General features: G+C 39.0%; 1 long non-coding RNA gene across 1 annotated transcript; it reads right to left on the minus strand.

Annotated features, from left to right (window-relative positions):
• Positions 1 to 6,868: 6,868 nt before the first annotated feature.
• Positions 6,869 to 22,910, minus strand: LOC126807925 (uncharacterized). Its single transcript, XR_007674214.2, has 3 exons — positions 22,620 to 22,910; positions 8,112 to 8,206; positions 6,869 to 6,914 (listed from the first exon to the last, which is right to left on the minus strand). It is a non-coding gene; the product is annotated as an uncharacterized LOC126807925 (long non-coding RNA).
• Between the last annotated feature and the right edge of the window lie 1,441 nt (positions 22,911 to 24,351).

Consider the following 24,351-nt stretch of genomic DNA (forward strand, 5'->3'; position numbering starts at 1 on the left):
AAAATCCGGGCCATCCACTCCTTCCATTAGGCTAACCATGTTACTTATCCTAAGAAAATCCGGGCCATCAACTCCTTCCATTAGGCTTACAACGTATTTATCCTGAGAAAGTTCGGGTATTTCACTATTTCCATTAGGCTTACCGTTTTATTTATCATGAGAAAGTTCGGGCCTTTTACTCCTTCCATAAAGCGTACCGTTTTATTTATCCTGAGAAAGTTGGGGCCTTTTACTCCTTCCGTGTTATTTATCCTGAGAAAGTTGGGGCCTTTTACTCCTTCCATTAAGCTTACCGTGTTATTTATCCTGAGAAAGTTCGGGTATTTCACTCCTTCCATTAAGCTTACCGTTTTATTTATCCTGAGATAGTTCGGACCTTTCAATCCCTGGATTAGGCTTACCGTGTTATTTATCCCGAGAAAGTTCGGACCTTTCACCCCTTCCATTAAGCTTACCATGTTACTTATCCGGAGAAAGGACTGATTTTTCACTCCTTACTTACTATTACTGCAATACTTACCATTGTACCTTTTACCACCACCCCCACCCTCTTTCATCGAAGCTGCTACACTTACCAAATGTTAAAGTTCGGGTCTTCCATTGGGCTTAACGCGTGACTTACCTTGGTAACATTCGGACCCTATATACTATACGGCCTACTGTGTTACTGAACGTAGTAAAGTACGGCCTTTCAAGATGGTATTAATACTTCGCGTTTCACATAGTCTACAGTTCGATTAGAATATAGCACGAAACGTTCGTTCTAGAGCAATTGAAATATCTAGTTCCGGCATGATATCAATATCACAAGCATGACACTATTGTTAACAGGGATATATATTAACATAGACAAGCCAATATTGAATATTCAAGGGATGGCATTGCAGAAAGAGATGGACTGGCAGGGCCGGTGGAAGCAATTCTTGATTAGGGGGGGGGGGGGTATCATCTAAGGTCTTTAGGGGGGGCAGGGGCCGCCTAGGCCTCGGAAGCTCTTGGGGGTCCAGATCCTCGGAGACGCTTTCTGAGCGATTTCTGGCTAATAAAAGTACTGAGCAATGAAGTGAAATTGTATTTCCTTTCTAATTCCCTTACCATGAAAACACAGTGATGGTGGTTTAATCCTTTGATGCTGAACTTGGTTACTCTAAATTAGACCAACCCATCTTTAAGGACACTGCAACTTTAATAAACAACATCTTACATGAATTGCAGGACAAGTATACATAACAGCAAAACAATATGATTATCTATCCGCTAAATCTGACTGTCGACAACGACATCTCTATACGCTACCGAAAATACATAACAATCCAGAAACGGAATGGTTTATACCTAATAGGTTACCCAAGGGACGCCCAATAATATCAAACTGTGGCAGCGAATCATATAATGTATCACAATATATAGACCATTTCTTATTACCCCTAGCATGCCAACACCTATTCTACCTAAATGACACTAACGATTTTATTCACAAATTCAAACAGTTAAGAGTCCCTGAACACACCATTTTAATGTCCATGTACAGAGCATGTACAGAACATCGATAATAACACAGGTATTGAAGCGGTTAGGAAAGCTTTTCTTAGGAACCCACAAGCATCTAGGCCGGACGAAGAAATCCTCAAACTACTCGACACTTGTCTAAGGATGAATGACGACCAAGTATACCTCCAGTCTTCCGGAACTGCGATGGGAAAACGATTTGCCCCGAGTTATGCAAATCTCTTCATGGCGGAGTGGGAAAGGGAAGTTCTGCCGCTCTACCCATTTAAACCAGATTTCTATGGACGTTTTCATAGTCTGGACGTACACGCTCGACGAATTTTGGACGTTTTTCAACATTCTGAACAATCATCATCCATCTGTAAAATTAACCGCAGATGTAAGTCATAACAGCATAGATTTCCTTGACACCACCGTCTTTAAAAGTAGCAACACCAAAATCACAGGCCAGCTGAAAACTAAAGTATTTTTCATTTATTGTTCAAGAGCTCCTTTCACCCCAAACCTACCTTCTCTGGCATCATAAAATCCCAGATTCTCCGTTTTCATAGGATATGCACCCAGAAGACCGACTTTGAGTCAGCATGTACGCCCGGTATTTAGCAAACTAAGAGAAAGGGGATACTCCAAACGCTATCTCCGACGTATAAAAAACAATACTCTAGCTGAACTTGCCTCCTAAGGAACAAATAATATGCAATCAGCAGTTAAAACCAAAATTTGTGGCCATCCGAGATGTCAAACATGCAAAATCATAAACATATCCGACCATTTCCATAACAAAACATCTGGCACACAATTCCCAATATTAGACCAACTTTCATGCAATAGTTCAAACATAATTTATCTAATTTCATGTAGACAATATGACAAACAATACGTAGGGGAGACTCAGAATGCACTTGGGGAAAGAATTAACGGTCACCGGTCAGACATAGTCACCAAAAACGACCAACCGGTTTTGATTCATTTCAACCAACCAAATCATGACATTTCTGATCTCATTGTCACGCCAATAGAAAAGACCAAGAACCACTTTGAAACTACAGAAGAAATTAAAACGTTTAGGCTAACAAGAGAAAAATTCTGGATTGACAAATTGAAAACAGCAGCCCCCTAGGTTTGAATATTCATACGGCTAGCGCAATAGCCCCTTTTGTAGTTCCATTTAGCGCAACAGCAGCAAGAGCATCCAAAATCATCAGAAAACACTATACTGATCTCCAAGTAAATCACCCGAAAGTCTTCACACAGAAACTTATAATTGCATATTCTAAAAATAAAAATCTGAACGACATCCTAGTGCACAGTAAATTAGATTAAATAAGATCAGTCTCCACCCTAACCGTTAGTAAATAAAATCAACTAGATATAAGAATCCGTAGCCCTAACCCGGTAATGTGGAACAAACACATTTTTAGGAAATCCAATTCGTAGTAGGAAACACACTAATGTGGCTCTCCCTCGAGATCCTCATATTTATTCTTCTTTCTTCAGAAACAAATATACCAGAATACCAGAAGCACCATCCAAGGAACACCATCAGCGCCACCAACACCAAAAAACAGTGAAATCACCTTTGTATATTAATCTAATGTATTGTGTGTATTTTTAATAAAACTAGGAAATATCACGAACTAATTTTTCATCGTCCTAGGTCAGTGCTTATGTGGAGACTTAACCTCTCCCCCAAATTCTTAAACCTAACCCACAATCCTCGGCAATAATAACGTGCCCTTACCCTGTTTACATCTTGTGACCATGACGAAATCTGCCGGTGGCCTTAATATGTAGTTCTGAACGTAATACCCAGGTTGAGACCATCCAGCGGTTCGGGTTTTTTTTATCCAATTTTGATGAAACTTAAAATATATATTTATATCCCAAAGATCTGGGTTCCTTGCGATATTGGCGCGTATTGAACCGTAACCTGTTGGATTATGATCCCCTGGTTGTACGAAATATCACGATTTTAGCGTATGGGCCCTCTAAGAGATCACAATTTTTATTAAATTTTTAAAACTGTTCAAAGATATCACCGTTACAGCATGATTATGGGTGAGTCCGAATTTCCTGAAAATCAGACCGAAACTTCCTCTCGTCAAATATTCACTTCCCTATACGTAAATAGTATAATAAAAGTATGTAATACCCAGGTTTTGGACCATCTAGAGGTCACAATTTTATCCGATTTTGATGAAACTTAAAACCAGTATCATTAGTTCGTGGGCGAGTTCAATTTTCGTGTGCATCTGCCTCTGCCTTTTACACAAAATGTGAAATATGAATGGAGTCTGTGGACCTTTCACGATGAAACTTAAACTATGTGTTAAGGATCTAAAGTTCTTGGACGAGTTCGACTTTGGTACGCATCAGACCTTACATTCTAGAGCTATAGCCCCTTCTTTTCATGCAAAATTTGAAATATGTATGGATCTTGTAGGCCCCCCAGAGGGGCTACCATTGTTGTCCCATTCTAATGAAATTTAACAAATATGTTAAGGATCAAAAGTTCTCGAATGAGAGGATGGCCCCTATTGATTTTACCTCTTTACCATCCATTTCTTGCAAACTGTGGCAACCGCTTGTTTTAACTGGTCATAAGTGATAAGGGACACAAGGAAAGAATATAAATAAAACTTTTTCTAATTACCTAATCTGTCATAGATACAACGGACGGGAGATGGACTTGAAATAAAGATCGACTGCTCAGTCATCTAATCGCGACCCTCGCAATCGTGGGTCTCTTAAGCCAGGGATCAATATAGAGCATGGCAAGTTTTTCTTCTTCTAGAAGTCTCACTTTTATGTTAAAATCAGGCAACATCCTGGAGAAAAGAGTACGTGCGGCTAAATTATTGCGGAAGCTAAAGCCCCCCCCCCCCCACACACACACACACTCCACCGGGCCTAATTCTAAGAAAGTCAAGTTGTTCTGGTTAGAATAGGGAACGCATGCTTGTCGTCCATATTGAGACGTGAATGCCAAGTAGTCATTGTGTGATGTACATAGGATAGGAATTTTGCCCGGACTGCGGCGTTTCGAATCCCTAGTAAACATTTACGTGTAGATGTTTGTCGTTCGACGAATCGGCACAATAATTATTTGTCAAAAGACCCTAAAAACTGTGCTTGAAAAATATAGAAGGTTCATCTCAACCCTTTGTTCCAGAATGGATTCTAGCTATTAGCGTAGGACCGAAATTACCGATGCGCATAGTACAGTAGTCCATTGACCTAGGGCCCTCTAATTGGTCTCGCAGCGTGCCATTACGCTATGTGGTTCGCAGTTGTGTTCTGAATTTACAAAGGTTAGGATCAGCTCTGAAGACGAATCACGGTCTGGTTGCCCTTTTAAAGTGGCCATTCAAGATAGCGATATGCTGTCCTTGACACAATAACGCAAGATGCTGTCCTTGACACAATAACGCAGGATAGGCGAGATACTTCACAAGACATTGGAAAACTATCAGTGGAACGAATAATCCATGAACATTTGAACATGAACACGGTGTCGGTCCGTTAGTGTGTCATTGTTAGTCAAAGATGATCGCTTTTTGGAGTTATATTGTTACTCCGGGTGAAATCTGGGTTTATCAGTTTTACCCACGGACAAAAAGTGACAGTAAGCAGTGGAAGCACATGGCGTCAGTAACGACCAAAAAATGCAAATATGGCAAGATCGTGGCTCCCGTTTTCCAAGACTCCGAGGGCGAAATTAGAATAGATTATCTACATAAAGAAGGATTCCACCATCAATGATACATATTACGCAGATGAATTGTACAGGTTGCGTGATCATATCAACCAAAGCCCCGAAGTAAACTGGCTGCTCCAGGACACTACTCAAGTTTACACCGTCCAAGAAGCAGTGAGAGCTGCACATAACTGTGGCTTCAAGATCATCCCTTACGCAGCCTATTCCCCGGGTCTAGCTCCCCCGTCTTCTTTTTCTGTCCACAACTAAAATACATCCCCGTGGGCTGCTTTGGTGGTTTTTTTAGGGTTTTCTGACTCGGGGGAGGGGGTACTGGTTGGGAGGGTTGAAATATCAGTATATATCGCATATTATTTGGGGAGACCGGAAACTTGTTGTTGGAAAGACACCCTCTTATATAATATTTATGGGAATAAAAACAAGACAACTGGGCCGTAGACTATATTTTTATGATTAAAATACATTACATCATTCAGTTTGAATTTTTTTCTTTTTGGCTAAATTCCGAATTACTTTGTTTAAAAACTATTTTTTAAAAATGATATTACATGCAGACTCCAAAGAGCTATTACTGAATTAAGCTGAAGCCAAGCTAACCTGTCTGTCTAACTATTTGCTGAATTAAGCTGAAGCCATGCTAACCGTCTGTCTAACTTAATATTGAATATAAAATAAAATATATAAACAATAATAATACTTAAAAAAAATTATAATACAATATAATTCCAACAATATAATAATAAAAAATAATAACTTGATTACCATAAATGTCAGTGTTGGAATCACTATTGTGAAATTCCCAAAAATTTCCCCAAATATTTAAATAAAGATTGCAATATATAAATACAATTTAAATTGTAATTAATTGATGAGTAATTTAAATATAAATTGTAATTGATGCTTAATTTAAATATTAATTTTAATTGATGTGTAATTTAAATATAAATTGTAAATTGTAATTGATGTTTAATTTAAATATAAATTGTAATTGTTGTGTAATTTAAATATGAATTGCAATTACATGACTTTAGTTCTGTGATTTGTGACCATCAAGCGCTCAAAATAACAAGAACTCACTCCAGTTTCATTGTCACTAAAGCCCACGGTAAAGAAGTTAAATTTTATTTTAGTAAATTTTAAATTGTAAGCATATTTCGCTTCGTTTTTATGACTGGATGAAATTTAAATGAGTAAACCCAATTGTGGTATATAACCATTAGTTAAAAATCCCTGTCAAATTGGAAGGTTGTCTCCCTTTGTGGGCACAAAACCTGCCGTATTACGACAGCAGTTCGCACCACGCAAAAGAATGAAGCTGATTAATTATTAATATTCGAAACAAGAAACTTTCAATGTGCCTCGTTGAAACGTTAGTTGACAAAGGGAGATAATCTAACTATTGGAAAGGGAAATCACTCTAGCCTCCAAATCCCGACCCTTAGTAATGGAGTTAGGTCAAGATCTCCCACCAGTTTTAATGGGCAAATATATTTAAAATAATTTCATAAATTCATCAAAGTTGATTTGACCGTCGCCATCTTTGTCAAGTTTCTTGATAATAGATTGGATATGATCATCTGAAACTTTATGACCGCACGTGGCGAATAATTTCTTCAGCTCTCCAGCGTCTAATGTTCGGCTCTTGTCTTGATCGATCATGTCGAAAGCTCTTTCCAGATCTGCTCTCCTGCAATGAAGACCACAATAATATAATAATTTATTTTATGATCAGTAGTGGAGTACCGCGTTTTATCAGTGAAATAAAAGTGTTATTCCACGGGCTAAAGTAGTCCATGTTGTTTTTACCTAAAATGATTGTAAAATCATAAAATAAATAGAACATTTGTCGTTTTGTCGTGAATAACATATTTTATTTCATCTCTAAGCAAGAAAACGTTTATATTTTCACTCATGATACGCATTCGTGAAAATATAAGTTTTCTTGCTTCTCGATGAAATAAAATATGTTTTCACTCTAAAACGACAAATATCCTCTATATATTTAACAATCTCCAGATAAGTACTACACGTTTAAACTATATAGACGAAGGCTAGTTCCCGGATTCGACCTAGGTGTTGGCCGAGAAAGTTCCTCGACAAAATGCGTTTTGTCGTTCTGGTGGGACGAAAAACTAAGAATCCTCTTGTAGCCTAATGGTTGGCGTGCGCGTAACAGATTCCATAACAGATGGAATTCTATGAAGGCTAGGCGAAATCGCCACTGTCCAGGGAAAATATCCCTTACACACTGCATGGTGTGTGTCCGTCTTTATTAGTGTTCACCACACTATAAAAATAGACATAGCTGTGGCCAAAACATTTATATAGCCTTCGATTTTCTTCAACATAATGTAGCCTATTTCAACATAAAGCCAATATTTAATGTTTTTCAACATAAAGCCGATATTTAATGTATTTCAAGCAAATCTTAAAATAGTCAAGTCGAATTTTTCGGAATTTATTGAGGAAAGCCGACCGACTTTTAACAATTTTGGATATCAATATATCAGGCGGGGGGGTCAGTCCGCGCGCTTAAATATCTCCAGGTTTTCATCAGGTGATTCACCTTTTTGTGGTCTCAAAGGGGGGGGGGGGTGCTTAATATCCACACCGCCCTAATAACGCTATACGGTTAATCAATTGGAACAAGACTTTTCACTTAGTAAGACACAGCGTTCAATTCTTTGTTTTTAAGCAGGTATATACTGCACCGACGGCTGACATGGTTCAGAGCTGTGTTTTTAAGCACTCATTAATTACAATGACGCCTGAAATGGCACAATGCTTATATTGAGGTTGTTAGTTCCTAATCCAGCGACTGTCATAATCGTGGGCAAAACAAAAACTGTATAAGATCTATTAAGGCCCATAAGGCCCTACTTACTGTAAATCTTTAGGGTTCATTTTCCCCATTTCATTTAAAAATTCATCTAGCGTTATTTTATCGTCGTTATTTTGATCAACGCCCTTGAACATTTCCTGAAAATACAAAAGAAAAATATGATATACCCATATGGCTTACTCAACTGAACACGAAGCAATACAAATTGACCATCCGGTCAAAGGCAGCTACATGCCGTGACGTCATTTTCGTAGGTGATTTCCCTTCCTCATGGATGTTAACCTACTGACTCCTTCTGCCTCAATATTCACCAAAACATAACAGAATATACACCATGTCCGCTCGAAATGAAATGGGGGGGGGGGGTACGTCTTGCGTTTCTGCAAAAACTGAACACGGACCTACCCCGATCAGTGTGCTATGACAAACATTATTCCCTGACAACGCTACTACTGACTCCCCGCTTCTATGTAAAAGGAGTAGGGTCGCCTGTCCAACCTCATGGGTTTTCCCCGGGTCCACCGGCTCCCTCCCTACTGGTTTGTGTCGAGTGGACGTTACCCCCCCCCCTCTCTCTCTCTCTCTCTCTCCAACGTATCGTCAGTGGTATGCGCAGGCCTCGGTTTTTCGTCCAATCCAAACGACTGGACGCTTTTCCTCGTAAGGCCCTCCTTCCTGCACAATTGCCATGGTAACACAAGTAACACAAGACTGTAACTCCCGAAGAACATTCTCAGATAACACAGGGATCGAACTCGGGACGTCATACTATATAAGGATCTAATATTTTTAACAAGGTATATTTTCACACTATTGTAAAGGATTACCATGGTTTCTAATGCCACGAAAACCTACCGATGGGCCTCTTTTGTAGCGCGCATGATTTACAATAGCAACCGAAATAAGGGACGGTTTAATCTTACTAAATAAACTTTTTATTATTTCTCAATTGACAAACACAAGGGAATTGATATCTTTACTCAAACACTGTTTATCAATGAAATTCCTCTTCAGTTATACTTCAATATTTATTGACTCTTGTAAAGGTCAACACTTGACGCTATCCCTTGTCGCCATTATTGAAGCGAAATCGCTTAAGGGAGATGACAAGAGAGAGAGGGGGAGAGAGAGGGGGAGAGAGGGGGAGAGAGAGAGAGAGAGAGGGGGAGAGAGAGAGCTCTCGGCTTGGTTTTCCCTTGTTAGTGGTGGAAGACGGAGGATGGTACGAAAATCCGAGGTACAGTGTACACATTAGTAAGCACGTAAGGGAACCCTTCACAGTAGGAAACAGGGAAAAAAAGTAGGTCGTAGCGCCGCTTTCGGGGCAAAATGGCCCTAACTGCACACTGCATGGAGTATGCCTGTCTTCAATGCTAATAGCCTAGTCGGTGCAGAAAACTAGGGACATCGTTTAAGCGAGATTGTCTGAGGGTCCCTTTAAATAATACTTTAATCTCTAGATACGAAAACATTTAAAGAACCTGCATATCAACCTTGACAGTTATAAAGTAGGATAAAGTTTTAATCTTGTTAATATACACCCGTAAAGAATGTACTGTAGTCCTGTTACAAAATACAAAATACAATACTGTAATATCACAATACTCCATTCTTAAACGGACTTTCTGCTGTTCTGTACCGACTGGGCTAATGAAGACGGACACACGCCATACAGTGTGCTATGAGGGAAGTGTTGCCCGGACAGCGGCACTTCGGCCTACTCTTATATTGAATTCCAACTGTCAAGGGATCTTTTACGCGTACAAGGGACAAGTAGAAATCACGCTGGATAATCTCCTGAAGCTTTTGCGACCAACACCGGGATCGAACCCCGGGCCTCTTGTTCAGTGAGTCAGTGCATTATGCACTGAGCCACAGCGTCTCTTAACCATAAGATAGCATTAAATGTTCTAGTTATCGGAAATGGTTGATAATTAATAGATTCTTTAGTCTCATGAACATAAATTTCTATCTAAGTTTGGCATCTAGGGTGTGTACAAGATAAACGACCATAACTGCACCCTATGAAAATTAAACACTGTATCAATCGAATGACCACATTTCAAAGTATACTTAAATAATATATTACACGAAAAGGAAATGAGTGGATGTTCAGTCATCTGAGTGGCCTTGAAATAACATCAAATCTCTTTAATGACACATAATGACCGCGAAACACGTATCTAAGATAGAAGATGACGAACCACCTGTACAACCAGTTTAAAATCTACAAGTTGATGTTGACGATTACCGACGATAAACTGCAACATATATTTTTATATCATATAAATACATTACGTGTCCAGAGAGAGAGAGAGAGAGAGAGAGAGAGAGAGTTCAGTTTTATATGAATAATTCGCTTCCGCGCAGGGGTCTTTAGCAATGCGAGAACATCCGGAGAAATCTCACGAGGTTGGACAGGCAAGCCTACTCCTTATCACGTACAACCGGTGAATCGAGACCACGCCTCCTGACTCAATAACAGACATTATGATCTATAGCGTTAGACCGATTCGGTCAGCCGATCCATGTCGACATGGTGATTTATAACATATACTCGTATATGTATGTTAATATGGAGAAATGATTTATATGTTGACATTTTAACCAGCATACAAACAGGAAGTCGTATAATAAATAACCACTATGATAATTATGTAAACAAGACCATCCTACAACCATTAAACATTTAAATACCATGTCTTACAACATCAATGTTTTTTCGTGCATTGTTTCCCGTAGTGTGTTGTCACTGTTTGTATCATTACAGACCCGGGGCTGTACAGCACAGTAATCACTAACAGCTAGCCCACATATCTAGTCACCTGATCTGATATTATAGTCTATTTATATTTTGTGCCAGGAATATAGTACATTCTTTACGCGTATGAAATGGGTTAAATTGACTAGATTAAAACTTTATCCTTTACTTTATAACTGTGAAGGTGTATGTTATATAATTGCTGTGTATATTGGGTGTTTTGTCCCTGGGTTTTGTTTGTGTGTGGTGTAGTCATCCTGTGCTTACTATTGCTATACAGTATCTTACTACACAATGTCTTACTACACAATGTCCTACAACAAACTGTCTTACTGCACAACGCCCTAATACAAACTGTCTTACTACACACGGTACTACTACAAACTGTTTTACTACACACTGTCTCACTACACAACGTCTTACTATACAATGTTCTACTACACAATGTCACTCTACACAACGTTTTACTAAACACTGTCCTACTAAACAATGTCTCACTACACAATGTCTTACTACACAATGTCTTACTACAAACTGTCTTACTACACAATGTCTCACTACACAATGTTCTGCTGGGAATAGTTCTATCATATTCCAAATGGTTATACCATCCACACCCTTTCCCATAATTTACCACAATACGCAGCCCCGTATAGCAATGTTAACAATTTGATTAATCAAGAATTTCACGTGAACCAATCACAGATATTAATATAATATAAACAATAAAACAACAGATAATTAACAGATGATTTTATTAGGATAAAGCTATTCTCAATCTGACATGATTTAAGTAAGGATGCGTCATTTGTATTTATCGCTAAAATATCATATTTCTCACGGCTTAATATGTACCTAGATTCATTATTTCACAAAATCAAATTACCAACGCTAGATAATATCCCGGCTTGAATTTAATTGCATTTAAAATAGGCATACCAGTTCTGTTTGCCCACAACGAAATGGCGGTGGACTTATTCCATAGCAAGGCAGCATAGATTGATGAAATTTCAAATCAACATATCTTTGTAAATACTGAACGGAATTTGACTATTACTGGGTCGATATCCCTATTAGAGATGCACCTTTACAATATTATTGTTTTTAAGGGATTCCTATAGCGTTAAAATGACGCATCGAGACTTTAAATATCTGATCTCAACCAACGCAGGCCCTATTCAAATAGTATCAATCTCTCAGATCTTTAAAATATCGTTTATTGCCGTCTGTTAAACATAATGTTAAATTAATTATATAACAATTGTTTATAATAACCATGATATTTAACATAATGATGATAATCTTGTCCACATTATTCACTCATTAAACCATATTTCAAATTGTTTTAAGATATTTGGATATCATAATACGAGTTTCAATGGCAACTAAAAACGCGATTTAACATCCTAGTGTCTGCACCGACCGGGATAATGAAAACAGGCATGCGTCATGCATTGTTCTATAAGGGAGAATTTGCCTGGACAGCTGCACTATGGCCTCCTCTTATGTCCATATTTTGTCTTGTCCACAGGTTTATCTTGTAGATTTTGTATTGCGTGTAGTGCGGTCCTCCTGCATTTGCTATTTGAATTCCAACTAGGCATTGTTCCTTGCCAGCCCCGATTCCCCGGCTGTACATGGCAAGGAGTAGAGTCGCCTGTTCAACCTCGTGGGTTTTCTCTGAGTTCTCCGGTTTCCTCCCACTGCTAAAGACCCGTACGTGCAAGCGAATTATTGAAATAAAATTAAACCATATTTTAGTCCCGAAATGACCTAGTTTGTGTCGAGTGGACGTTAAACCCCATTTCTCTCTCCCTTGCCAGCCCCTCCGTAGACGGTACCTTTACATGGACATTTTAGATAGTCTGAGTTTTGCTGGTTGGGAGCTGCGGTGGTTCAGTGAGTAAGCCACTAGATCACTATCTAGGAGGTCTCGGGTTCGCTCCAGATGTTGGTCGAAAAAATTCCTCTGGATTATCCGGTGTGGTTTCCCGTTGCCAGAGGAACAACGTCTCGTCGTTCGGATGGGACGAAAAACTGGAATCACGGGTACACATTGGCGTTCACGTAAAAGAACCCTTGACAGTTGGAATTCGAAATAAAAGTAGCCCATAGCTCCGTTGTCAGGGCAAAATTTCTTCATTAGCCCGGGCGGTGCAGAACAGTATAGGGCGTTAAACTCCATTTCATTTCAGTTGGTCTGTTACAGTAGACTGCGTTGGTTATTATGTTTCATGTCCGCTAAACGACTGTCTCATTATAAGTTACGTAATATCATAATATGTTACGTAATGTCATAAATAGGTTACGTAATGTCATAATAGGTTACGTAATGTCATAATAGGTTACGTAATGTTATAATTGAACCGGATCTATATCTATGTACGCCATCAAGTAGTCTAACTTATGTTGGATTATGTATAATCGTGTACGGGAGATGATCATGATAATATTAATGTATTCGTGATAATATTATGTCATCATTACTCGTAATGGGATTGTGTTAAACTGGGGATGATCATGATAATATTAATGTATTCGTGATAATATTATGTCATCATTACTCGTAATGGGATTGTGTTAGGCGGTCATGTAGTCGTGTGGGGCCTGTTTCACGAAATTTTAACTAAGATAAAATCCAATTTGGATTTTATCTTTAGTTACAATTTCGTGAAACAGGGCCCTGGTCTCTCGTCGTAAGTGGCCTGGAAACATTCGAAATTTTTTTATAAGTTACGATGCTGACAATGAAAATGTGCCTTGTCGTTCATCCGTACGAAAAGCCCGGGTTCAATCATGTACAGATTTGCGTGCATGTAAAATAATCCTTGATGGTTGAAAATCGAAAAATAGTAAACTGAAACTCCGCAGTTAGATCAAAATTACTCTACCACGCATTGCACATATCACCATAGAAACAAAAATAACCGCGTGTTTGTCTTCAATAGTAAGTACAGGAGGACCACACTACACACAAAACCAAACCGGAAAGGACAAACTACATAAACATTACAAGAAATAAAGAACAAATATCAAATCAAGTGAATGGATTCGGGGGCCAGCCGCAAGCGTTCACTGCGCTGTACAGTCTGTAAAGGTGGTGGTGAAATCACGTGACTCTAAATCCCCCTTTCCATTACTTATGTTATTATCACTCGTATTCTCTGGTACCTAGGGCATTTCTTAAATCACCTGTATCTGATAAAACAACATTTGTTCATTACGTCATTACATGTGACATAAAATGACTGCCATAAATTCCGTGACAAATGGGGCGTTAAGTATTTAATCTTATCGATATGGGACATTGAATGTCTCTGGCAATTGCCCCAAGTAACAAATCAGGACTATCCAATAACTCTAAGCTTGGTATAATCACGCGTTATCTGTTGAAGGCCTGGATGTATTAGTCTACAGATACTGATCTCCTGATGACCAGATATTTTTAAAACAACCAATCAAAATGCCCCGTTATTTAACGGCTTTTGATTTGACCTAATCAGTGATGACCCAATAGAAAAAGACTGAATTCTACTTATAGATCCAGTAGACAGTAGCCAGAGTTTGACGGATGCCTTGGGGTTATTATGGACCCAGTAGTCGTTTATAGTTACCCCAGATGCCCCGGAGTTATTGTCGACCCAAAAGCTTTCTGCGTCTGAAATCTAGCTCCAATTCATCCCCCCATCAAATAAATACTTAGCTATCAGTAACTGTACACAAGGCAGAGTGTATTTATTATTCATAGAACACCCGATAACACTTCTCATTTGAGGAGTTCACATAGCTAACACATGTTGGGTTTTTTTTGTATTGTAACGACTCTGTGATTTGTCCGATTGTATCAGACAACTTTCATCAACCGTCATCTAAAGCAGTCAAAGAAATGAAATGGGGTTTAACGTCCTACTGTTCTGCTCCGACTGGACTAATAAAGACAGGCATACGCTATGCCCTATGGCCTACTCTTATATCAAATTCCAACTTCCAATGGATCTTTTAAGTGCACATCAATGCATACACGGGACCTCGGTTTGTCGTCCCATCCGAACTGACAAGGGAAAACCACGTCGGAAAATCCCGATGAATTTTCGCTGCCAATGCAGGGATTGAACACGCGACCTGCAGGTTAGCGAGCTAACGTCTTATACTTAGCCACCGTGGCTCCCACATTCAAATTCTTTAGTTAACAAGAATATTCATAGACTCTACAATAACAATGTTTATGACTGGTATTCTATATAATATGATATGAAATATTAATATTCATCACAGACATATGTTCAAATAATTCTAATGTAACAGGTTGCATATTACATACAAAAATCGTTAATATATTAAACTATAATATCTAATATAGGCAATATGACTCATAGCACAGGAAATCTGTTAAAAGTGTTTGGAGGAAATTTAATGTAAATGTTTTCTTTGTAAAATTTGAGTTTGCTGAATGACTGCAAGCAAATAACAGTTAACCATATTCAAAATACTTTCAATTTTAACATAGGTGTCGCTTCATTGTTGTGGGTAAATTGCACCATGGAAATGTCAAAACAGAGGTTCTAAAAACTACAAATGTTTTCTTCACGTTAATTATTTACGTTGAGCATGGTTTCCCCCATATCTGTGTTGCAGGATGGAGGGTCTGACAATGAATATCGTCTAGTCGTTCAGATGGGCCGAAAAACCCAAAGTCCTGTCTATATGTTAAAGATCGAAAAAAGAGCAAGTCGTGGTGTCAATGTCAGGAAAGCCCCTCCCTTATAGCACACTTCATGAAGTTTGTCCGTCTTCATTTGCCGCGGTGGATCAATGAGTAATACGTTGGCTCGCTAACCTGGAAGTTCAATGTTCGATCCTGAAAGTTCCGGCGTGACAAAGGGTCTGACAAGAGACAGTGTATAGTCGTTCGGATGGGCGAAAAAAAATGAGGTCATGTGTACACATTAGCGTGCACGTACAAGATTCTTGTCAGTTTGAATTCAATATACGGGCAAAATTTCCCGCATAACATAACACACTGCATGGCGTCTGCCCGTCTTCATTAGCCTAGTCGGAGCAGAACAGTAGGGCGTTAACACCGATTTCATTTTATTTCATTAGCCTAGCTGGTGCAAAGTAGTACCTAAACCCTATTTAATGTATATGTCATTTCAAACACTAAAAACAGCGTACAACTAGGTCAACGTATTTTTAGCAAGCCAAACAACTCGAAAACAAATCTGTAAAACGGCCTTTCACACACTATTAACCGATTGGAAAGTTATAATTGTAAACACGTACTATATCGTTATTCATAAACGTTTTGTCATGTACCTTCAATGGTATTATAGCCTTATTCATAAATGTACTATATTGTTAGTCATAAACGATTCGTCTACACAAATAGTCATCAAAAGACAACATTGTCTGTATTTGTATGTAGTATTAGACATCTATAACGAATTTATTTTGTACATTAATATAACAGTTTAGCTTCAGGCCATTTTTCTGATCTCAGTTCAAATAACTGTAGTGACTAATATATTAAATATGACTATTATATCTCTGGGGTTATAACATACTTATTTATCACTCGGCAAACCGCGGCAGATTCCGGTACTCTACATCTCGCCTCGGCTGTATGAGGGCAAGTGATATATCACACCTATACAATTGGGATGCGGCTACCGGTTTACTTTTTGCGAAACTTGCCCCTTTTAGAAAGTAGTTTTCAAAATTGCGTCGCTCGAAGAGTGAGTAGAATTTTCATTGCAAAGTTGTCCTTGTTTAAAGGGACAATAACACTCTTGCTGGCTTGACAGCTCCAGAAAATAAAAAAATAGCCTTATTCTAAGTACTAGATGTGTTAGTGTCCTACCTGTTGTGTAAATTATCCATTAAATCCTATTTTACTTGTCCAAAGGGTTCAAAAATATTTTTAAATCCAATTCACATTAGAAAAGCTTTACGTCAGGCTTTTCAAATCATTTAGTTGAATTTTTCAAATTTTTTAAATTAGGTGTGTTAAGATGAAATTTGTATCATCAATTAATTGGAATATTGTAAAATAGTACAATTTGTTGACCAGAATAAAGATTGGGACATATTATTCAGTTACAACTAGAGTGGTATTGAGCCTTTAAAGAAAATCGGATAAACTTAAAAGAAAAACAGCTTCAGACTTTGAAAGCTTTGTATGATAAAACATTCTTTAAAGACGTCGTCATGGGCGACGCTGTTGGTAATCCGGAACTTGAAAGTAGTTTCAATGGCGGACTTCGTCATACAGCCGAGGCTAGATGTAGGGTACTGGAGTTTGCTGAGGGTTGCCGACTGACTTATTTCTTTAGGGTTATAGCATGGTCATAGTTTGAATATTCCGAAGGTTATTTATACAGTTAAAGTAAAATAAACTATAAAAAGTTAAATAAACTATCTATGTAACCAATAGCGACCATCGCAAAATTCCTACACTGGGTTGGTGGGTTGAACATAACTGTGGATACAAAAATGATAATTAAATCATAATTATAGAAGCACACTTTGTTTATAATATGCAATGAGGGTTTCAACTTCCAACCGGGTTAATGTCCCATGAGGTAAATTTTGCCAAGACAGCGGCGTTTCAGCACCCTCTTCTTCAATTTCCAGCTATCAAAACTTCTTCCTACACATGTAGTCATAATTTCTCCCCACACAGGTAGTCAGGTAATCAAAATTTCGTCCTACGTTAATACATTTTGTTACAGTGTATAATAAAGATAATGAAATGAAATGGGGATTAACGTCCTACTGTTCTGTCCCGACTGGGTATATGAAGACGGGGATACGCCATACAGTGAAATGGTATGAGTAAAAGTTTGCCCGAAGAGCGGCGCTACGGTCTACTCTTATTTTGAATTACGAATGCACAAAGTAGACGTTAAACCCCATTTCATCATATATCGTGCGCAATTAAAGAGAACGTTTCGAAAATGTTCTAGTCTACTTAACTCTATTCTATTCATTATAAAATGTTCTAGCCTACTTAACTTCAATGATTACACAATAAATCTCGGCGTACAATTACTACGCAGGACTTTTACAAAATCGTATCATATTGTGTGCAATACATATATTGCGACATCTTCTTGGCGCCACCCCCCCAAAAAAACGTGGGTCAAGGTTGTAGGTACATTTTGCGATATAATCTTTACTTATATTACAACGTAGAGCTGTTTATAACCGTACCATTTTACAAAACACTACCCCATTGTTTACAATACATATTGCGACATCTTCGCGTCACTCGAAAATAAAACAACGATGGGTGAAAGTTGTAGATACATACGAAATAATATATCTTCACTTATTTTTGGTGTGTGAGAAAATGTCACTGGACACTGACCTATCTAATTTCTTACGAGGAGATATTTGTTTTTGTCTTGTTGTTACGAGCGCGGGACATAAATTAGGATGTCAACATTTGGTTTTGAATAGTAGCAACATGTTTTGAATTCTTTGCATATTGGTCCAAAAATGGTTTAATTTCGTATTATAAGGAGGCAGACCACCATTAATTTCCCCATTGACTTCAATACTAATTCTGACTATTTGCCCAACATCTCCCCCCCCCCCCCCAAAAAAAAAAAAAAAAAAAAAAAAAAAAAAAACATTCTTTGGTCTGAATGTTTATCACTACAGACAGAGAAACAAATGACCATGTCTTTGCACCAAAATTTGTATGAGAAAAACATGTAACTTTTCGCGGTACACATCACCGTAATCAACCTGTCAACTCCGTTATCCTTCCACCTCTAAATCATGAATATTTGCCAAAAGCCGGGCAGAAAATGGTACCTTAAATCCTGTTCATCCATTCGAGATACAAAAAGGGGGAGAGAGAGAGAGAGAGTTGCTAAAAAGGTACCGAGATGGTGAAATTTAATGATGGTCTGGGTCTGCCTCCATCAGTAATTACAGAAATATGATGCATTCAAAAGGTTCTTCATCCTCAGTGGACGATTTAAACAAGTCACCAAACCAGTCAAATCATTTGACGGACCTCTGTTTAACAGGGATGAACTGAGAAGGAGTCTGTTTGTATTTGATGGATCTCTGTTTAAAATGGATGAACCGCGAAGAAGCCTGTGATTATTATAGCCTCGGGGATCCTAATGAATTTAATGTTCTCACGTAGTTTGGGGCCCTTTTCAGTCTTGAATTTATGTCGTTCGATGAATTGGTAATATCGCAATGTACAATTAATTTGTGCATAAGCTAAAAACACCATTTATAGCCAAGTTGTCAAAACTTTCACGCTCCTTAAAGTCGGGAGGGGGTGGCGGGGGGGGGGGGGGTGGCTCCTGACAATGTCCAGTCCGTCCTTGCTTTTTGAGCCGGGAGAATTTAATCTGCTAAATCAAATGTTAAAAAAACAATCTAGGTGCAAAACGAAGACATGAATATTCAGATATTGTCCGAATATGCACGACAAGGATCAGCGATGTGAATATAAATTTGATTTTTCGTTAATTATTTTCATTCTCCTCCACCCACTACTAGATTAGGTTTTGTTTAAGATAAAGTGTATAAAATTCCCCATGACTGACAGGTGAATGACATTGGATTAAGACGTAATAAAATCTGCCACAATATATCACAGTTTTAAATAGATAGCGCAGGTGTGACCACAAAATTACGCAACGTAAACACCGAAGAATTTGAATCGTTGAGATTTGAGGATTGGCAAGATAAGACAACTTGACTCAATCTTCGTGGGTCTACCTTCTACCAATATGAAGGAGAGCATACATGGAGTCTCAAGTCCCAAAACACTAAATACGTTAGTGTGAGGAAACGTGAAAGCGCGGATTAAGCCCACGAGGTTAGGCCGACGACCGTATACTCCTTATGATGGAATGAAAGGGGTTCCCGTACCAACCGGCCTAAGGCCAACCGGCCTAAGGAAGACGGAGATCCCTTAAGACATTTTTTTCGGAAACCGCGGTCGCTATATTGTTTCGATTCCAACATTAAATCAAAAGCATTAAGAAATGAAATGAAATGAAATGAAATGAAATTGGACTTAACGTCCTAATTTTTTGCACCAATCGGGATAATGAAGACGGGGAAAAGTATTAAGATAAACTAAATGTCAGTCTAACCAGTATAAGAATTTCTTTACTGATGCATGATAATGTACATTAGGTACGACTGGGTGCATGTCAGACGTATTATTCACTCGGCAAACCTCGGCAGATTCCGTTACTCTACATCTAGCCTCGGCTGTATGACGGCAAATGATATGTACCTACGCCTATACAATTGCGATGCGGCACCGGTTTACTTATTAGGAAAACTTGCCGCTTTTAAAAAGGAGTTATCAAAATTGCGTCGTTCAAAGCGTGAGTAGAATTGTCAGTGCAAAGTTGTCCTTGTTTGAAGAAAATCGGATAAACTTAAAAGAAAAACAGCTTCAGACTTTGAAATATTTGTATGATAAAACATCTTTTAAAGGCGTCGTCATGGGAAACGCAGTTGGTAATCTCGGAACTTGAAAGTAGCTCCAATGGCGTACTTTGTCATACAGCCGAGGCTAGATGTAGGGTACTGAAATCTGCTGAGGTTTGCCGAGTGACGTGTTATTCAGGTTTTACAATTACATAAACACCCGAGTCGTTTAACGCCTATACTTTAGATCATAGGGCCTTTCATTGAGTCAAGTGATGTCGTTTCGATTCTCTGCTTGTACGTGACAAGGCGTAGGGTTGCATGTCCAACCTCGTGGGTTTTTTTCCGGGTTCTCCGTTTCCCTCCCACTGCTAAAGACCCCTACGAGCAAGCGAATCATTGAAAGGAAATTGAATCATGTTAGTCCCGAAATGACCTACCTTCTCCCTCTTTCATTTTGGATGTTCATTTTATTTTTAAGCTAGCGTAACATGCATGGTCGACTGATTCACCATTGGAATATTTTGTATTATTTTGTACATACGTCTAGGTAAAAAGTATTTCACATTTTGTACATTTTTTTTATATATCTAAGTAGGTTGGTGATCACGTGGCTAAGTGGGAAAGATGCTAGCTCGCTAGCCTGGAGGTCGGGTGTTTGATCCCTGCATTGGCCGAGAAAGTTCATCCAGATTTTCCGGCGTGGTTCTCCCTTGTCAGTGATGCAGGACGGAGGGGCTGACAAGGAAAGCTGTCTAGTCGTTCGGATGGGACGAAAAACCGAGATCCCGTGTACACATTGGCGTGCACGTAAAAGATCCCTTGGCAGTTGGAATTCGATATAAGAGTAGGCCGTAGTGTCGCTGTCCGGGCAAAATTTCCCTCATAGCACACTGTATGGCGTATGCCCGTCTTCATTAGCCCAGGTTAGGAGCAGAACAGTAGGACGTTAAACTCCATTTAATATCATTTCATTTCTAAGTAGGTTGATTAAATCTACCGAGAGAAATATGGTTCTGTCCACTTCTACAGTGAAACAATCTGATAAAAATACAGATCGATATTTCGTTTCGTTTTATTTTATACTTTCGATGGCCTACACTACGTGAAGATCTGACCAGTTGTACTGGAAGGTCACGTCAGATGTCAGGCGGGCGGCTTTTGACCTTATGACGTCAGACATGGATTGATCAATCAGCGTTGACGTTTCTAGTGGTTTACCCCCAGTTCCGTGCATCGCACGCCAAGAAGTCGCCGTAAGAGAAGGTTTCATTGGCTAATCCCCCACGCCATCAAGAACGCAAGTTATATAACAACTCTTCCAGATCCTAGTGTAGTACAGACAAATAAAACGAAATTTTGAACTTGAAAAACGAAACTAAATAGGATCTGTGTTTTAATTCGATTGACGATGAAATGATATCGTAGACAATACATGTCACGTGTTAAAATCCCTGCACCGACGGAGAAGAAGCTTTGCGGATTTCGCAAACCTTGTACCTGCGCCGCTGACAAAGAAAGTGTACCCAGTCAGTCGGATAGGATGAAAGAATCCGAGCAACATTTCTCTCCCTCTTAGTGCACGCACTGTCCACGTTTTTAACGCGCGCGCCAATAAGAACTTTGGTATGATAAATTCGTATGTTCAGACGTTCGTCCCATTCGAACGACAAAACACACTTCCCTTGTGAAAACCGGGATTCACGACCCATGCCCGGATTCCAATCTGCGTCTTTCCCTGACCTTGACACAGCTACACAAAAAATCCACATATCTTGATAAATATTCATTTCAAAAAAAGAAACTCAAACTTCTTTCAAATCGAAGTAATAGCGAGATTAAAGACTATATGTACGACGTTGCTACCCAGGACGTTTCGGGCTTCATACGGTAGGTCCTCTGTTAAGGAATCTCAACTAGATAACAATAGAAAAGGGGCGGGAGGGGGGGGGGGGTCTTCCTCCGGGGTTGAGAGGGTCAGCCCACTCACTCCCCGGGAAAATCTTGAAAAACGGCCATAATTAGTCTGGCATATATCTGTGACGTTGACCAGACAAAACATCTGCAAAAATTCACATCGACATGGCCCCTTGTATTTTTGAAATCATTGATCACGTGATATTTTCGTCGGCTCGGCATAAAAGATACATCGATCCATACCGACTATAAAGACCACGTGTAACCTAGTGTGGCTTACTTGCTCATTGATAGGTTGTAAAAAAAATCTCACTACGGCGTCGTAATGTAGGCCTAACGTAGTTAACTATTAAAACAGGCCCTGGATTGGGAGCAGGGGGGTGGGGGTAAAATGCTTGGCGATGTGGGCGAGATGTACAAAAACAACCTCGGACCTTTACAATAAATATCATACTTACAATAACCTCCTCGTTACTGATTTTCATCTTTAGTTTAACCTGTAGGACATCTCTCAACTCGTGAATAGTTAAATAGCCATTATTATCAGTGTCGGTGGCTTTAAAAAACTTGGTATAGGCGTCCGCCTGTTCTTTGCTAAGAGGCATGATGCTGATTTAGTTGTGGCGAGTGGTAGATGTCCTGTTAAAACGGTGAAATTGAGTTGAAGTATGTAGTTGTTGACAAGCCGAAGGTTGAAGTCAGTCTGTATAGCTTGCGTTGTAGTAGTATATGTGTAGAGTGGCGGATTAATATCAGTGTAAAATAGGTCACGCTATTGTGCTCAAGTATGTCGAAGGACGCTGTAAATGGAATTACTGTGCGTGTCGCTTTACTCGTTGGAGCATGTTTGTGTCGCAGGGTTAACGGGATCACATATTGAAACATAATGGACCTGACAACGGATACAAGATTAACTCACTGATAGCTGACAAACTTGAAGCAGCCATTTTGATCACGACGACACAGAGCAAAAAGTGCTGGCTAGCTAACCCGGAGGACCCTGGTTCGGCCCCGATGTTGGCCGAGAGTGTTACTCGGGGGTTGTCCGGCGTGGTTTCCCCTTGTCAGTGGTACAAGACGGGGGATCCGACAAGTAACACGGGGTCCCGTGTACATCTTAGTATGCACGTGAAAGACTCCCTGACAATTGGAATTCAATTACTGTCTGGGCAAAATGTGCCTCATAGAAGATAGCAGGGCATATTCCCGTCTTGATTAGTGGAAAAGCAGGGCGATAAACCCCATTCCATTCATTCATTCGTCTTTTGATTTTTGGGAGATCACTTTACTGATTATACAAAAATAAAGATGTTCCCGGGTATAAGAAAAGTGATATCAGATGTTCTAGAAAATTCATCCGTCACTACCTACAAACAAATCTAGAAACTCTATAAACCCCGACAAGAGACAATTCTACATGGAAATGACAACATTTATTTGCAGATTTTGATGTCTCAAAAATACCTTATAATTCGTATCTTCACAGTTAATTTTTACCTCAAATATTTTTTTTACTTTGGTTGTTGATTATTCATCAGTCTTTATAAAGCCCTAGTTCGGTCGCATTTGAATAAAATTATGCATCCAAAACCTATTTATGTCTAGGTGTCTTAGTATACACAAGGTCTTTCGTGCCACGTGTCTGCACAAGGGTTAACCATACATTATGCAAGAGCTAAATCTGCCTATTGCAGGTCTTTCTTTAGGCCTGAAATGTTATCTAAATTATTAATTATACATTAACATATCCAGACCATATCCTTTCTCGAAGTCATCACCACACTGCGATGTTTATTGGATTAGGTTCCGATTTGCTGTTCGACTTCCATTCATGATTTAATCATGAAATGGATAATCGACTCTTTTTTTTTATCGTATCGACTTTAGTAATGATGATTGAGGCTAGACCGAAAATTCAATCGCTAAAATCTCAGTTCAGAGTGGATCAATTTGACTGAAATTTTCAGCAAATCCCCATTACATTATCTTGTTTTTAACTATTATAGTGAGAACTGCCAGCTCTTTATCTAATCTCCCATAATGTATCTTTAAGTGATCGTTTGGACGAAGAACGCAAGCGTAATAAGCCTTCATAACAATGAAATGAAATGGGGTTTAACGTCCTACTGTTCTGCTCCGACTGGACTAATGAAGACGGGCATACGCCATACAGTGTACTATGAGAGAGAT

The sequence above is a fragment of the Patella vulgata genome, chromosome 9 (genome assembly GCF_932274485.2).
Source record: "Patella vulgata chromosome 9, xgPatVulg1.2, whole genome shotgun sequence".
Taxonomy (NCBI): domain Eukaryota; kingdom Metazoa; phylum Mollusca; class Gastropoda; family Patellidae; genus Patella; species Patella vulgata.